Consider the following 18,553-nt stretch of genomic DNA (forward strand, 5'->3'; position numbering starts at 1 on the left):
ATAATAATAATAGTAGTAGTAGCTTAAAAGTATTTATTTATTTATTGCTTCCAGGGTTATTGCTGGGGCTTAGTGCTGGCACTATGAATCCACTGCTCCCAACAGATTTTTTTTTCTGTTTTATTCAATAGGACAGAGAAATTAAGAGGGGTGGGGGCAAGAAAGGGAAAGCAAAAAATAGACAACTGCAGACCTATTTCACTATTCATGAAGCACTCCCACTGCAGGTAGAGAGTGGGGGCTCAAACCTGAGTCCTTGTACATAATACTATGTGCACTCAGCTCTGGCTTATGGTGGTGCAAGGGACTGAACCTCAGACTTGGGAGCCTCAGGCATGAGACTCTGTTTGCATAAACATTGTGCTATCTTCCCTACTTATGCTATCTCTCCTGCTGTTTTACTTTTATTATTAATTTAACATTGATTTATAAAACCACAAGATAACAGCGGTATAATTTCACACCATTCCTACCACCAGAGTTCTGTGTCCCCATTCCCTCCACTGCACTATTTCTCCCTAGGTCACAAGTATGGGTTGATTATTATTTAAATAAATAAATAAATTGGACTTGAGTCATTGAAGATGCCTATAAAACTTAGAGGAAAAAAAATTCTGATAACAGGGGTGGGGCGGTAGCTCAGCAGGTTAAGCGCACATGGCACAAAGCACAAGGACCGGAGTAAGGATCCTGCTGCTCCTACCTTCACGGGAGTCACTTCACAGGCGGTGAAGCAGGTCTGCAGGTGTCTGTCTTTCTCTCCCCCCCTCTGTCTTCCCCTCCTCTCTCCATTTCTCCCTGTCCCATCCAACAACGACAACATCAATCATCAATAACAACAATAATAATAACTACAACAACAATAAAACAAGGGCAACAAAAGGGAAAGTAAATAAATAAATAAAATCTTTAAATAAGTAAAAAGAGGGCAGGGGTAGATAAAATAATGCAAAGAGGCTCATGCTTAAGGCTCCAAAGTCCTAGGTTCAATCCCTGCATCACCATAAACTATAGCTGAGCAGTGCTCTGGTAAGAAAGAAGGAAGGAAAGAAAGAAAGCAAGAGAGAGAAAAGAAGGAATAAAGGAAGGAAAGAAGGAATGGAGAAAGAAAGAAAGAAAGAGAGTGAGAGAAAGAGAGAGAGAGAGAAAGAGAGAGAAATAGTGGTCTGGGAGGTGGCACAGTGGATAAAGCATTAAACTTTTCTGGTTCTTTTTTTCTCTTCTATCTTTTTCATGAATAAATAAATAGAATCTTTTTTAAAAAAATATTTATTTATTTATGAGAAACATAGAAGGAGAGAGAAAGAGCCAGACATCACTCTGGTACATGTACTGCCAGGGATTGAGCTGCTGGGGATTGAACTGAGGACCTCATGCTTGAGAGTCCGATGCTTTGTTCACTGTACCACCTCCTGCACCACAATAAATAGAATCTTTAAAAATAAATAAATGGGAGAGTCTGGCGGTGGTGCAGCGGGTTAAGCGCAAGGACCAGAGTAAGGATCCTGGTTCGAGCCCCTGGTTTCCCACCTGCAGGGGTGTCACTTCACAGGCGGTGAAGCAGGTCTGCAAGTGTCTATCTTTCTCTCCCCCTCTCTGTCTTCCCCTCCTCTTTCCATTTCTCTCTGTTCTATCCAACAACAACATCAACAAGAATACAACAAGGGTAACAAAAGGGAGTAAAAATAAATAAACAAAGGAATTGCACAGTAGCGCAGCGCGTTAAGCGCACGTGATGCGAAGCGGCAAGGACTGGCATAAGGATCCGGGTTCAAGCCCCCGGCTCCTCATCTGCAGGGGATCTCTCCACAAGCCGTGAAGCAGGTCTATAGGTGTCTATCTTTCTCTTCCCCTCTATGTCTTCCCCTCCTCTCTCCATTTCTCTCTGTTCTATCTAACAACGATATCAATAACAACAATAATAACTACAACAGCAATAAAAAAACAAGGCCAACAAAAGGGAAAATAAATAAATTTAAATAAATAAAAACAATACAATTATTATTTTTTAATTTTTATTTACAAAATGGAAATATTGACAAGACTATAGGATAGGAGGGGTATAATTCAAAGTGTGCATTATACCAACTGTACTATTTCCTGTCCTCTTCTAAAGTTTTTTTTTTTTTGCCTCCAGGATTATTGCTGGGGCTCAGTGCCTGCACTAGAATCCACTGGTCCTGGAGGCCATTTTTCCCTTTTGTTGCCCTTGTTGTCTATACTTGTTGTTTTTAATATTATTGTTGTCGTTGTTTCTGGATAAGACAGAGAGAAATTGAGAGAGGAGGGGGAGAGAAAGATAGACACCTGCAGACCTGCTTCACTGCCTGTAAAGCGACTCCCCTTCTGCTGGGGAGACAGGGCTGGAACAGGGGGTCCTTACGCTTTGCCCTACGTGCACGTGCACTTAATCCGCTGTGCCACCGCCTGGCCCCCCTAAATTTTTTTTTAAATTATTTATTTTATTTTACTACCAGAGCACTACTCAGCTCTAGCTTATGGTGGTACAGGGGATTGAACCTGGGACTTCAGAGCCTCAGGCATGAGAGTCTCTTTGCATAACCAGTATGCTATCTACCCCTGCCCTAAATTTTGTTTTTAAAGAGATGTTTTCTGGGGCAAGGGTAGATAGCATAATGGTCATGTAAAGAGACTCTCATGCCTGAGGCTCCCAAGTCCCAGGTTCAGTCCCCCTGTACCACCATTAGCCAGAGCTGAACAGTGCTCTGGTTAAAAAAAAAAAAGGGGGGGGGGGGAGTCCGGCGGTAGAGCAGGGGGTTAAGCTCACGTGGTGTGAAGCGCAAGGACCGGCATAAGTATCCCAGTTGGAGCCCCCAGCTCCCCACCTACATGGGAGTTGCTTCACAAGCAGTGAAGCAGGTCTGTAGGTGTCTGTCTTTCTCCCTCTCTGTCTTCCCCTCTTGTCTCCATTTCTCTCTGCCCTATCTAACAACGATAACATCAATAACAACAACAATAGTAACTACAAAAAGACAATAAGGGCAACAAAAGGGAAAATAAATAAATAAAAAATAAATAAAATATATAAAAAATAAATAAAATAAAATAGTTACTCTCTGCCGAGGTGAGATTATTTATTTATTTATTTTAATTTATTTCTTTATTGGGGAATTAATGTTTTACATTCAACAGTAAATACAATAGTTTGTACATGGATAACATTCCCCAGTTTCCTATTTAACAATACAACCCCCACTATGTCATTTATTTTTATTTTTTAATTTATTTCTTTATTATGGAATTAATGTTTTACATTCAACAGTAAATACAATAATTTGTACATGCATAACATTCCCCAGTTTCCCATTTAACAATACCACTATGTCATTTATCATCCTTCATGGACCTGTATTCTCCCCACCCACCCACCACAGAGTCTTTTACTTTGGTGCCGAGGTGAGATTATTTAAACATGAGTAAAAGGCTCTCAGGCTCTCTCTTTCTCTCACTGCTCACATGTACTCCAAACATGTGGGTGCTCTCAATTTTCCTGAGTAAAATTTAAAATTCCTGGGAGGGAAAAAAAAGGCTTTCTCTGTCCCCTGCCCACTTTTTTTTTTTTTTTTTAACCAGAGCACTGTTTAGCTCTGGTTTATGGTGGTACAGGGGATTGAATTTGGGACTTTGGAGCCTCAGGCATGAGAGTCTCTTTGCATAACTATTATGCTATCTACCCTCACCCCATCATTTTGTAAACCAAATAGAATATGCAGGAATAGAGTGGAAACAGAGATGGGCATCTTTATTTATTGGCTAGAGACAACCATAAATCAAGAGGGAAGGGAGAGAGAAAGGTTGAGAGACAGGGAAACAACTGCAGACCTGCTTCACTACTCACAAAGCTTTCTTGCAGTAGGTGGGGATTAGGAACTGAAACCTGGGTCCTTGTGTATTGTAACATGTGCTGTCAACCAGGTGCAACACCACCCAGTCCTCTTCTCTTTTAAATTTTTGTTTATTATTTATTTTATTTTATTTATTTATCTTGCCTCCAGGGTTATTGCTGGGACTTGGTGCCTGCACTAGGAATCCACTGCTCCTGGAGGCTATTTTTTCCGTTTTGTTGCCCTTGTTGCTTATCATTGTTGTTGCCATTGCTATCATTGTTGTTAGATAGGACAAAGAGAAATCGAGAGAGGAGAAGAAGACAGAGAGGGGGTGAGATAGACAGATACCTGCAGACCAGCTTCATCATCTGTGGAGTGACCCCCCCCCCCCGCAGGTGGGGAGCCGGGGGCTTGAACCGGGATCCTTATGCTGGTCCTTTGTGCTTCATGCCATGTGCACTTAACCTGTTGCACCACCACCCAGCCCCCTTCTTTCTGTCTTTCTCCCCCCCCCCACTTATTTCTTTACTAATAAGACAGAGGCAGAGAGAGAGAATGAAATTAATGTCATCCAGTACCTGTGAACTGGATAACCCACACTTGGAAATCAGGCACTTTACCCACTGTGCCACTTCCCAGGTCACTCTTTTTTATTTATTTAATTAATTAATTTATTTATTTATTTTTAGCAGAGCACTGCTCAGCTCTGGTTGATGGTGGTGCGGATAATTGAACCTGGCACTTTGGAGCCTCAGGCATGAGAGTCTCTTGGCATAACCATTATGCTATCTATCCCCTGTCCCAGGTCAATCACTCTACCTGAAATAAAAAGATGAAAAATTGGGAGTAAGGCGGTAACTGTAAGAGCAGGTGGTGCAAAGTTTAAGGATTGGAGTAAGTATCCCAGTTCCAGCCCCCAGCTCCCCACCTGCAGGGGAGTCGCTGAAGCGCTGAAGCAGGTATGCAGGTGTCTATCTTTCTCTCCCCCTCTGTCTTCCCCTCCTTTCTGTCTTCCCCTCTTCTCTGTCGGATCCAACAATGACATCAATAACAACAACAATAAAACAACAAGGGCAACAAAAATAATTTTTTTAAAAAAGGTGAAAATAATCTTCTGGGAGAGGAATTGTGTCCTCCCCCCAATAAATAAACAAATAAAATGGGGCTGACTGCCACTTGTTACCATTGACATGTGTAGGGCAGGTAGAAGCCCAGAAGCACCTCTACAGACAGAGTGTGGGGAGAATCAGGGTGGCAGTGGGGCCAATGTGGGGGGTAGTTTCCTTTCCAGTAGCTGTGAGGTGGGAGAGAGGAGAGCAGTCCTCCCGAATCCTGTGGATGAACACAGCAGAGGTACCCAACTTCCCATGGGGCTCTGCTTGCATAGCCAGGTAGGTGGAAGTAGACCAAAGCCATGCAGGAAGAGGGAGGCAGGCTTGGAATGTCCAAATCCCAGCCTTCCAGCTCTTTCCCCATAGCCTGGCCTGGCCTGGCCTGCAGTGCTGGGGGAGGGGCTGGCCAGGCCACCTGAAGCCCCTGGGCTAAGACCTCAGCTGCTGGTCACAGTCACGAGGCTGGGTCCAAGAGCCCTTATCTTGTCTGACCTTGTGGGGCTGACCACTCCCTCCTCCTGGAAAATGTGGTCCCCTGGTTCTTTCTGAGCCCTCTTTCTCCTTACATATTGATGACACTGGCATGGGGCTTCAACGCCCCCTACCCCCACCCAACACCAAAGGGGGGACTTCTTTGACTACAAGTCACAGGCCTCTTCCAGAGGCCAGTCCCCCAGAGACCTTGGGCATCTGTGACTCAGCAGGTCTGTGCCTGCCCATTGCCCCTCCCTCCTTCCCTCCGGACAAGCTCAGAGTGTCTGCTTGCCCAAGCTTCTTCCCCCCCCCCCCCCCAGCTCTACAATTTGAATTCCTGACTAGCCCTCACTCCTTCCTGGACCCAAGCCCTGCCCCCAGGCTGTGGGAGGAATCCTTCCAGATAAGGGTAGGGGGCAAAGGGACACACCTGGGCTCAGACCCCTGCGGCTCTGCTACCAACTCCATGAGCGACCTTGATGAATGACCTCCTCTCTCTGATCCCCAGTTCCCACTCCAGGCAAAGGGGCAGTAATGACACCATCTGGACAGGCTGGTCTGGGAGTGGTGGAGCCAGAAGTGAACAGAAACACAGGGCCAGGGTACAGATCAACTCTCCAGGGAAACTCCAGCCTTGGAGAACCCCCCTCCCCAACACTTTCCTTGGGGTACTCTTGGCCACAAGCCTGTGGGTGCCTCCTCTTCAGAGGGAACAGATCAGCCCCTGACCCCACTCCTGATCCAGGTGCCACGTGGAGTAAACCCTGGGGGAGGCGCTGGTGAATGAGTAATTCCAGGGCACAGGGATTAGGCCTGTGGGACTGTCCAGGCACAGGGACAGCTAAATCCAGTACGGGCGGGATGGGATGGGTAGGGTCATGGAGAGAGGAGACCAGGAACACTGAAGGAAGTTTTGAAGTGAGCTCACTGGGAGACTGGAGAGCTGACACCTAAAAAGACCATTTTAAAAAAAAAAAAAAGGGGGGGTCGGGCGGTGGCTCAGTGTGTTAAGCGCTTGTGGCGCAAAGCGCAGGGACCAGCTTAAGGATCCTGATTCGAGCCCTGGCGGCTCCCCACCTGCAGGGGAGTCGCTTCACAGGTGGTGAAGCAGGTCTGCAGGTGTCTATCTTTCTCTCCCCCTCTCTGTCTTCTCCTCTCTCCATTTCTCTCTGTCCTATCCAACAACGAATTGCGTCAACAAGGGCAATAATAATAACCACAACGAAGCTACAACAAGGGCAACAAAAGGGGGGAAAAATGGCCTCCAGGAGGGGTGGATTCATGGTGCAGGCACCAAGCCCAGCAATAACCCTGGAGGAGGAAAAAAATATATATATATTTATTCCCTTTTGTTGCCCTTGTTGTTTTATTGTTGTAGTTATTATTAATGTTGTTGTTGGATAGGACAGAGAAATGGAGAGAGGAGGGAAAGACAGAGGGGGAGAGAAAGATAGACACCAGTAGACCTGCTTCACCACTTGTGAAGTGACTCCCCTGCAGGTGGGGAGCCGGGGGCTCGAACCGGGATCGTTATGCTGGTCCTTGTGCTTTGCACCACCTGCGCGTAACCCGCTAAACTACCACCCTACCCGACTCCAAAAAAGGCCTGTTTTAGGAAGGAGAAAATGGAGGCCGAGCTTAAAGGAACAGATTACCTACATAGAGAGTGGTTAGGGGGTCAGGTGGTGGGGCACCTGGTTGATCACACATGTTACAATGTGGGTTCAAGTCCCCATCCCCACATACATGGGGATAGCTTCACAAGTGGTGAATCAGGGCTGCAGGTGTCTGTCTCTCTTCCTCTCTATTTCCCTCTATCTTCCTCTCCCCTCTCAATTTCTGGCTGTCTAGTAAATAAAGATAATGAAAATTGGGCAGGGATAGATAGCATGAGGCTTCAAAGTCCCAGGTTCAACCCCCTGCACCACCATAAGTCAGAGGTGATCAGTGCTTTGGTAATGAATGAATAAATAAATAAATAAATAAATAAATAGTGGCTAGTTGTTCAAGTTCCTGGTCCCCACCTGCACGTGTGAAGCTTCATGAATGGTGAAGCAGGGCTGCAGATCTCTCTCTTTCTCTCTTTTTTCTTTTTGCTTCTAGGGTTAACATTGGGGCTTGGTGCCTGCACTACAAATCCACTTCTCCCTTTGTTATTTCCCCCCTTTGTTGCCTTTGTTATCATTGTTGTTGTTGTTATTGCTGACATTGTTGGATAGTACAGAGAGAAACCAAGAGACAGAAGACAGAGAGGGGAAGAGAAAGATAGACACCAGAAGGACTAAAAATAGGATGGAGAATGAAGAAAAAGGCTGGAACTCAGACTAGAGGATCTGATATTGGTCTTGAGCCCCTTCCTGGAACTAGAACCCCTGAGTATTTCCCCAGGGTGCTCCTGAAAAGGAGGTGTGGAGAAAAACAAAGGATCTAGATTGAGTCAAAGTCAAAGCCTTGAGAATCAAAGATTTTATAAACTCACTCATTGACCCTGGGGTTTAGGACCTTAGGCTGAGGGGTTTAGGCAGCTCAGCTCAGGTATGAAGTCCCTGGGGAAGAATCAAGGCTATACCTTTATTGCCCCCTGGTGGCAATAAAAGGAAACTCACACACATTATGTCAGTGTAATTAAATCAGAATCAAATAGACAAGTACTACGTGAGTCTATTTATCTGACTTCCCTAGGGTAGTCAGCCGAATTGCAACACAAAATAGATTAGAGGTTATTAGGAGCAGAGGAGGAGACCAGAAAGTAAGCTGCTTTGCCATGTCCACAACTGAGGTTGAAGACTGGCCCCCACCGCGTTACAGGAAGTTTTGGTGCTTTGGTCCCTCGCTCTCTCCCTTTCTTTCTTTCTATCTGAAATTATATTATCATCCGTTATTAAATTTATTTGATATGACAGAAATATCAAGGGTGGGGAGATAGCATAATGGCTATGCAAAGGCTCTCATGCCTGAGGCTCCAAGGTCAATTTTAATCCACAGCACCACCATAAGCCAGAACTGAGCAGTGCTCTGTGGAAAATAAATAAATATTTAAATATGATGTTGATGATGACAACAACATTGAGAAGAGAGGGGGAGATAGAGCAAGAGAGATACCTGCAGCCATGCTTCACCACTCATGAACCGCTATTATCTTCGCACGACGCCAAACTTTGGGCATAGACTCAGATTCCAAGATGTGGGACAGGAATGAAGCAAGCCACTTCTTTGCCGCGGGACCTAGGTTAAGAATGAGTTCTGGGGTGATGTTATCATAGCCAGCAGCTGTTCCCGGTTTAACCCTCTTCAAAGCGTCTTCCAGTTCAGACAGTGTAAAGGGAGAGAGTTTTGGAGATGGACAAGATAACCGGAAGTGGGATGACCACTCATGGGAAATTTCTCTTTTCCAGACTGGGTCGATCTTGGCACGTCCAACTTGAGTTAGGTGACTGGCCACTGAGTTTGGAGATACAGGAGGATGGGAGACGGGAGGGAGTTGGCTACCAGCACCCAGACTGTGAAGAAGCTTCCAGGCCTTCCTACTTGAGTGGGTGAAGTTCAGACTTTCCGTGAGTTGTTGCCAGCGGGCTTGACCTGCTGCATCCAGGGAGGCAATGAGATGGTCAGCCACATCTGGGTCGCCCAAAGTTTGGCGTCGTGCGAAGATTATAGCGGTTTTGAAACCAAAGAAAGACCCAACACTGGCCGCCAGCTATAGACCAATTTCTCTCCTCTCCATGTGTTACAAACTCCTTGAGAGGCTGCTTCTGTCACGTATTTCTCCTCTTACAGAGAAATTCCTATCACCCGCCCAAGCTGGTTTCCGCCCAGGAAGATCTACCTGTGAACAAGTCCTGGCCCTCTCAACTTACATTGAAAATGGATTCCAGAAGAATTTAAAGACTGGTGCTGTCTTTGTTGATCTCACAGCAGCCTATGACATGGTCTGGCATCGTGGTCTCCTAGTCAAGATCTCAAGATGCCTGCCTCCATGGGTGGCCAACACTATATCGTTTCTTCTCCAAAACAGAAGATTCCGGGTGCATCTGGGTGACAAGTCTAGCAGATGGAGACTTGTCTCAAGTGGCCACCCCCAGGGCTCTGTTCTGGCTCCTACGCTATTTAATATTTACATCAATGACCTCCCAGAAACTTCTTCAAGGAAGTTCGTCTACGCCAATGACATCTGCTGTGCAACTCAGGCATCCAAGTTCGACATCCTCGAGGAAACACTCACGAAAGACATGTCTCTGATATCTGATTACTGTAAAAAATGGCGACTAATCCCTAGCACTGCAAAAACAGTATCATCTGTTTTCCATCTACACCATGCCTCGGCCTCGCGTGAGCTTAATGTGCAGCTTGGAGATATGAGAATCCGGCATGAAGCCCAGCCAGTCTATCTTGGCGTTACTCTCGATCGCTCTCTGTCATTTCACAAACATCTCATAAAAACTGCAGCAAAGGTGGGCGCGAGGAATAACATCATTGCAAGACTGGCCAGCTCCTCATGGGGCGCGAGCGCTTCCACACTACGATCATCATCTCTGGCATTATGCTATTCCACTGCAGAATACTGTGCCCCAGTATGGTTCTGTAACCCCCATGTCCACTTGGTCGATTCCAAATTATATTCCTCCATGAGGATAATTTCTGGAACCATCCGTTCCACCCTGGTTCCATGGCTGCCAGTTCTTAGCAACATCGCCCCGCCAGATATTCGTCGGGATGCGGCATCATCTAAGTTCATTTCCCACGTCTATGCTCGACCGGACCTGCCAATATACGCGGATATCTTCGCCCACCCTGTCCAACGCTTGATGTCTCATCACCCAATCTGGTCCCCTATGCCTACACTGAACTTCTCTGTTCCAGACTCTTGGAAACAGAGTTGGCAGTCAGTTGAGGTAAAGAACAAACACCTCATCACACACCCCTGCAAGCGTCAACCCGGCTTTGACCTAGCACGTTATGATTGGGCCCTCCTCAATCGCTATCGAACAGGCCATGGCCGGTGCGCCGCTATGTTCCATTGCTGGGGAGCCAGAGACGACCCGAACTGCCCCTGCGGCTACAGACAGACTATGACCCACATAGTCAACGACTGCCACCTCTCCAGATTCAAAGGAGGTCTCAAAACTTTACATCAGGCTCAACCTGATGCTGTTGACTGGCTACGGAAGAAGGGCAAATGCTAGAAGAAGAAAAAGACCACTCATGAAGCTTCCCCCTGCCGGTGGGGACTGGAGGCTTGAACCAGGATCCTTGCTTATGGTAGCATGTGCACTCAATTGGATGTGCCATTGCTTGCCTCATCGTTTTTTTTTAACTTTTATTTCTTTCTTTATTATTAGATAGAGACAGAGAGAAATTGAGAGTGGACGAGGACACAGAGAGGGAGAAACAGAGAGAGATACCTGCGCCCTGCTTCACCTCTCATGAAGCTTTGCCCCTGCAGGTGGGGACCAGGGGTTTGAACCCAGGTATTTGAGCACCATATTGTGTATGCTTAACCAGGTGCACCACTGCCTGGTCCCTTTTTATTTTTTTATTTTTTATTTAAAAAGAGTTACAAAAAGACCCTAAAGCAACCGGAAGGACAGAAATCACTAAAGTTAGGGCAGAAATAAATAACACTGAGAATAAGAAAACCATACAAAAGATCAACAAAAGTAAATGTTGGTTCTTCAAAAGAGTGAACAAAATCAACAAACCTTTAGCCAGACTCACAAAACAAAAAAGGGAGAAGACACAAATAAATCGGATACTAAACGAAAAAAGAGTTATCACAACAGACACTGCAGAAATTTAACATATCATGCGAGGCTTCTATGAACAACTATATGCCACCAAGCTAGAGAACCTGGAAGAAATGAATGATTTCCTAGATACCTATCAACTTCCAAAACTAAGTAAAGAGGAAATAGATAACATGAACAGGCCCATCACAGCTAATGAAATTGAAACAGTTATCAAAAATCTCCCCAAAAATAAAAGTCCTGGACCAGATGGTTTTACAAACGAATTCTACAAAACCTTCAAAGAAGAACTAATACCTCTACTTTTAAAAGTCTTCCAGAAGATTGAAGACACTGGAATACTCCCTGCCAGCTTCTATGAAGCCAACATCACTCTGATACCAAAAGCAGACAGGGACACAACCAAAAAAGAAAACTACAGACCAATATCTCTGATGAACATAGATGCTAAAATACTGAACAAAATTCTAGCCAACTGGATACAGCAGTAGATTAAAAAGATTGTTCATCATGAGCAAGTGGGATTTATCCCAGGCATGCAAGGTTGGTTTAATATATGTAAATCAATCAATGTGATCCACCACATCAACAAAAGCAAGACCAAAAACCACATGGTCATAGCTATAGATGCAAAGAAAGCCTTTGACAAAATACAACATCCCTTTATGATCAAAACACTACAAAAAATGGGAATAGATGGAAAATTCCTGAAGATAGTGGAGTCTATATATATAGCAAACCTACAGCCAACATCATACTCAATGGTGAAAAAATGGAAGCATTTCCCCTCAGATCAGGTACTAGGCAGGGCTGCCATCTATCACCATTACTATTCAACATAGTGTTGGAAGTTCTTGCCATAGCAATCAGGCAGGAGCAAGGAATTAAAGGGATACAGATTGGAAGAGAAGTCAAACTCTCCCTATTTGCAGATGACATGATAGTATACATGGAAAAACCTAAGGAATCCAGCAAGAAGCTTTTGGAAATCATCAGAAAATACAGTAAGGTGTCAGGCTACAAAATTAACATTCAAAAGTCAGTGGCATTCCTCTATGCAAACACTAAGCTAGAAGAAACTGAAATCCAGAAATCAATTCCTTTTACTATAGCAACAAAAACAATAAAATATCTAGGAGTAAACCTAACCAAAGAAGTGAAAGACTTGTATACTGAAAATTATGAGTCACTACTCAAGGAAATTGAAAAAGACACAAAGAAGTGCAAAGATATTCCATGTTCATGGGTTGGAAGAATTAACATCATCAAAATGAATATACTACCCAGAGCCATCTACAAATTTAATGCTATCCCCATCAAGATCCCAAGCACATTTTTTAGGAGAATAGAAAAAATGCTACAAATGTTTATCTGGAACCAGAAAAGACCTAGAATTGCCAAAATAATCTTGAGAAAAAAGAACAGAACTGGAGGCATCACACTCCCAGATCTCAAACTGTATTATAGGGCCATTGTCATCAAAATGCTTGGTACTGGAACATGAATAAGACACACTGACCAGTGGAATAGAATTGAGAGCCCAGAAATGAGACCCCATACCTATGGACATCTAATCTTTGACAAAGGGGCTCAGACTATTAAATGGGGAAAGCAGAGTCTCTTCAACAAATGGTGTTGGAAACAATGGGTTGAAACATGCAGAAGAATGAAACTGAACCACTGTATTTCACCAAATACAAAAGTAAATTCCAAGTGGATTAAGGACTTGGATGTTAGACCACAAACTAGCAGATACTATCAGAGAAAAATATTGGCAGAACTCTTTTCCGCATAAATTTTAAAGACACCTTTAATGAAATGAATCCAATTACAAAGAAGAGTAAGGCAAGTATAAACCTATGGGACTACATCAAATTCAAAAGCTTCTTTTTTTTTTTAAATTTTTTTTTTAATTTTATTTATTTATTCCCTTTTGTTGGCCTTGTTGTTTTATTGTTGTAGTTATTATTGATGTCGTTGCTGTTGGATAGGACAGAGAGAAATGGAGAGAGGAGGGGAAGACAGAGAGGGGGAGAGAAAGACAGACACCTGCAGACCTGCTTCACCGCCTGTGAAGGGACCTGCCTGCAGGTGGGGAGCCGGGGGCTCGAACCGGGATCCTGACGCCGGTCCTTGAGCTTAGCGCCACCTGCGCTTAACCCACTGCGCTACAGCCCGACTCCCTCAAAAGCTTCTTCACAACAAAAGATACCACCACCCAAATCAAGAGACACCTCACAGAATGGGAGAAGATCTTTACATGCCATACATCAGACAAGAGTTTAATAAGCAACATATATAAAGAGCTTGCCAAACTCAACAACAAGACAACAAATAACCCCATCCAAAAATGGGGGGAGGACATGGACAGAATATTCACCACAGAAGAGATCCAAAAGGCCGAGAAACACATGTAAAAATGCTCCAAGTCTCTGTCACAGAAATGCAAATAAAGACAACAATGAGATACCACTTCACTCCTGTGAGAATGTCGTACATCAGAAAAGGTAACAGCAGCAAATGCTGGAGAGGGTGTGGGGTCAAAGGAACCCTCCTACACTGCAGGTGGGAATGTAAATTGGTCCAACCTCTGTAGAGAACAGTCTGGAGAACTCTCAGAAGGCTAGAAATGGACCTACCCTATGATCCTGCAATTCCTCTCCTGGGGATATATCCTAAGGAACCCAACACACCCATCCAAAAAAATCTGTGTACACATATGTTCTTGGCAGCACAATTTGTAATAGCCAAAACCTGGAAGCAACCCAGGTGTCCAACAACAGATGAGTGACTGAGCAAGTTGTGGTCTATATACACAATGGATTACTACTCAGCTGTAAAAAATGGTGACTTCACCGTTTTCAGCCGATCTTGGATGGACTTTGAAAAAATCATGTTGAGTGAAATAAGTCAGAAACAGAAGGATGAATACGGGATGATCTCACTCTCAGGCCGAAGTTGAAAAACAAGATTAGAAAAGAAAACACAAGTCGAACCTGAAATGGAATTGGAGTATTACACCAAAGTAAAAGACTCTGGAGTGGGTAGGTGGGTAGGGAGAATACAGGTCCATGAAAAATGATGAATGAAATAGTGGGGGTTGTATTGTTAAATGGGAATCTGGGGAATGTTATGCATGTAAAAAAAAAAAAAGTAGAAACGCAAAGCAGAAATTGACTGAGTTTGGAGTATGGCACCAAAGTAAGAACACTAGAGTTTGCAGTGAGTACCCTCCCTAACACTTCCTCTCCACTATTCCAAGCTTTGGGTCCATGATTGCTCAACAATTTGTTTGGCTTTGTATGTTAACTCTCTTTTTAGTCACCAGGTTCCAGATGCCATCAGGATACTAGCCAGGCTTCCCTGGATTGAAGACCCCACCAATGTGTCCTGGAGCTCCACTTCCCCAGAGACCCACCCTACTGGGGAAAGAGAGAGGCAGACTGGGAGTATGGACCGACCAGTCAACGCCCATGTTCAGCGAGGAAGCAACTACAGAAGCCAGACCTTCTACCTTCTGCAACCCTCAATGACCCTGGGTCCATGCTCCCAGAGGGATAGAGAATGGGAAAGCTACTGGGGAGGGGGTGGGATATGGAGATTGGGTGGTGGGAATTGTGTGGAATTGTACCCCTCTTACCCTATGGTTTTGTTAATTAATCCTTTCTTAAATAAAAAAAAAAAAAAGAAAAAAGAAAAAATCATGTTGAGTGAAATATGTCAGAAACAGAAGGATGAATATGGGATGATCTCACTCTCAGGCAGAAGTTGAAAAACAAGATCAGAAAAGAAAACACAAGTAGAACCTGAAATGAAATCGGCATATCGCACCAAAGTAAAAGATTCTGGGGTGGGTGGGTGGGGAGAATACAGGTCCATGAAGGATGATGGAGGACCTAGTGTGGGTTGTATTGTTATATGGGAAACTGGGGAATGTTATGCATGTAGAAACTATTGTATTTACTGTTGAATGTAAAACATTAATTCCCCAATAAAGAAATAAATAAAAGAGTTACAAAAAGATCAGTGCACTGATTAGTTATGACTTATGTGGTGCTAGGGATTGAATCTGGGACCTCTGATGCCTCAGGCATGACAATCTTTTGCATTATGGTCTCTCCCCAATCCCCACTCCATATATATCAAGTTCAAGCCCCTGTTTCCCACCTGCAGGGGGGAAGATTTATGAGCAGTGAAGCAATGCTGAAAATCCCTCTCTTTCTTCTCCTTCCCTCTCAATTTCTCTTTCTCTACCAAATAAAAATAAATAAAATATTTTTAAAAGGGAGTCGGGCAATAGCACAGGGGGTTAAGTGCACATGGTGGGAAGCCCAAGGACAGGAGTAAAGATCCTCATTTGAGCCACTGGCTCCCCACCTGCAGGGGAGTCACTTCACAGCAGTGAAGCAGGTCTGCAGGCATCTATCTTTCTCTCCCCCTGTCTGTCTCCCCCTCCTCTCTCCATTTCTCTCTGTCCTATCCAACAACAATGACATCAATAACAACAATAATAACTACAACAATAAAACAAGGGCAACAAAAGAGAATAAATATTAAAAAATTAAAATATTTTTTAAAAAGAGCTGATGAGAGGAAAACTATTTAGTCATACAAATTTTCAGTTTTGGTGGGGGGGGACATAGCACATAGCATAATGGTTATGCAAAAAGACTTTCATGCCTGAGGCTCCAAAATCTGCATTGCTATAAACCAAAGCTGAGTGGTCCAGGAGGTGGCACAGTGGATAAAGCATTGGACCCTCAAACATGAGGTCTGGAGTTCAATCCACAGCAGCACTTGTACCAAAGTGATGTCTGGTTCTTTCTCTCTCTCTCTCGTCCTATCTTTCCCATTAATAAATAAATAAAAATCTTTTTAAAAAGATAAATGAATAAATAAATAAATAAATAAATGCACCAAAGATGCATAGTGCTCTGGTAAACAACAACAAGCAACAAACCTCTGGATTTCAGTTTTGCAAACTGAAAAGTATTCTGGAAACTGATTGCATAGAAATATGAATTTACTTAACACTAGTAAACTTTACACTTAAAATGGTTTGTAGTGTGGCCAGGAAGTGGCATAGCAGGTAGAGTATATGACCTTTGAGCATTAAGTGTCAAGTTTGATCTCCAGCATCTCGTGTCTGAGTGATGCTCATAAATAAATAAATAAATATGTGGTCCCAGAGGTGATACAGTGGATAAAGCATTAGACTCTTTTTTAAAAATATTTTTATTTTATTTTTATTTATTCCCTTTTGTTGCCCTTGTTGTTTTTTATTGTTGTAGTTATTATTGTTGTTGTCATCGTTGTTGGGTAGGACAGAGAGAAATGGAGAGAGGAGGGGAAGACAGAGAGGAGGAGAGAAAGATAGACACCTGCAGACCTGCTTCACCGCCTGTGAAGTGACTCCCCTGCAGGTGGGGAGCCAGGGTTCGAACCGGGATCCTTATGCCGGTCCTTGTGCTTTCCTTATGCCGGTCCTTGTGCTTTGCGCCACCTGCGCTTAACCCGCTGCACTACAGCCCGACTCCCTAAAGTATTAGACTCTTAAGTATGAGGTCCTGAATTCAATTCCCTGTATAACATGTCCCAAAGTGGTGGTCTGTCTTCCCATGAATAGTGAAATAAAAATTTTATATATTTACTTATTAGACAGAGACAGAGAGAAATTGAGAGGAGAGGGGGAGATAGAGAGGGAGAGAGACAGAAAGACATTGGCAGCTCTGCTTTGCCACTTGTGACGCTTTCCTCCTGCAAATGGGGACCAGGGACTTGAACCTACAACCTTGCGCACTGCAATGTGTGCACTTAACCAGGTGCGCCCCTGTCTGGCCCCAGCCCCTAATTAAAAAAACAAAACAAAAAAAAAAAAACAACTTCCTTATTTTTTAATTTGTCTCCAGGGTATTTGCTGGGGCTCAGTGCCAGCACTATGAATCCACTGCTTCTGGCAGCCATTTTTTCCATTTTATTACAGAACAGAAAGAAACTGACAGTGGAGGGGGATTAAAAAAAAAAACAAACTTGAGGTGGGGAGATAGCCGAGAGGCCTGGGGAGGTAGCATAATGGATCATTATGCAAACCGATTCTCAATCCTAAAGCACCAAGGATCTCACTTTCAGTCCCCAGCACCACCATTAGCCACAGCTGAGCAGCTGAGCAGCTGAGCAGTGCTCTGGCAAAAAAAAAAAAAAAAAGAAAGAAAAGAAAGAAAGAAAGAAAAAGTAAAGAAAAAAAGAGGGGAGGGGCTGTTGGTGACACACCTAGTAAGGCACACACAGTATCACAAATGCTGAAGGTGGACTGCAGCTATCTCTCCATTCCCTTTCCTCTCAATTTGTCTCTATCCAAAATAAATATTTTAGTGTGGTCTAGGAAGTGGTGCATTGGATAAGGCATTGGACCCTCATATATGAGGTCCCGAGTTCAATCCCCGGCAGCACATATACATTAATCATGCACAAGGGTCAGGGTTCAAACCCCTGGTCCCTATCTGCAGGGGGAAAGGTTCAGTCGTGAAGGAAGACTACAGGTGTCTTTCTCTTTCTTTATATCTCTATCCCCCTTCCCTCTCAGTTTCTCTCTGTTCTATCAAATAAAAATAATTAAAATAGGGAGTCGGGCTGTAGCGCAGCGGGTTAAGCGCAGGTGGCGCAAAGCACAAGGACCGGCATAAGGATCCCGGTTCGAACCCCGGCTCCCCACCTGCAGGGGAGTCACTTCACAGGCGGTGAAGCAGGTCTGCAGGTGTCTATCTTTCTCTCCTCCTCTCTGTCTTCCCCTCCTCTCTCCATTTCTCTCTGTCCTATCCAACAACGACGACAACAACAATAATAACTACAACAATAAAACAAGGGCAACAAAAGGGAATAAATAAAATAAATATTTTTTTTAAAAAAATAAAAAATAAATTAAAAAAATAATAATTAAAATAAATAAAAATTAATTTTAAATGTTAAAAATATGGATGTTTATTTATTTATTTTTTATTTATTTAAGAAAGGATAAATTAACAAAACCATAGGGTAGGAGGGGTACAACTCCACACAATTCCCACCAACCAATCTCCATATCCCATCCCCTCCCCAATAGCTTTCCCATTCTCTATCCCTCTGGGAGCATGGACCCAGGGTCATTGTGGGTTGTAGAAGGTGGAAGGTCTGGCTTCTGTAATTGCTTCCCCGATAAACATGGGCATTGACTGGTCGGTCCATACTCCCAGTCTGCCTCTCTCTTTCCCTAGTAGGGTGGGTCTCTGGGGAAGCGGAGCTCCAGGACACATTGGTGGGGTCTTCAATCCAGGGAAGCCTGGCCAGCATCCTGATGACATCTGGAACCTGGTGACTGAAAAGAGAGTTAACATACAAA

Source organism: Erinaceus europaeus, chromosome 1, assembly GCF_950295315.1.
Source record: "Erinaceus europaeus chromosome 1, mEriEur2.1, whole genome shotgun sequence".
NCBI classification, from domain to species: domain Eukaryota; kingdom Metazoa; phylum Chordata; class Mammalia; order Eulipotyphla; family Erinaceidae; genus Erinaceus; species Erinaceus europaeus.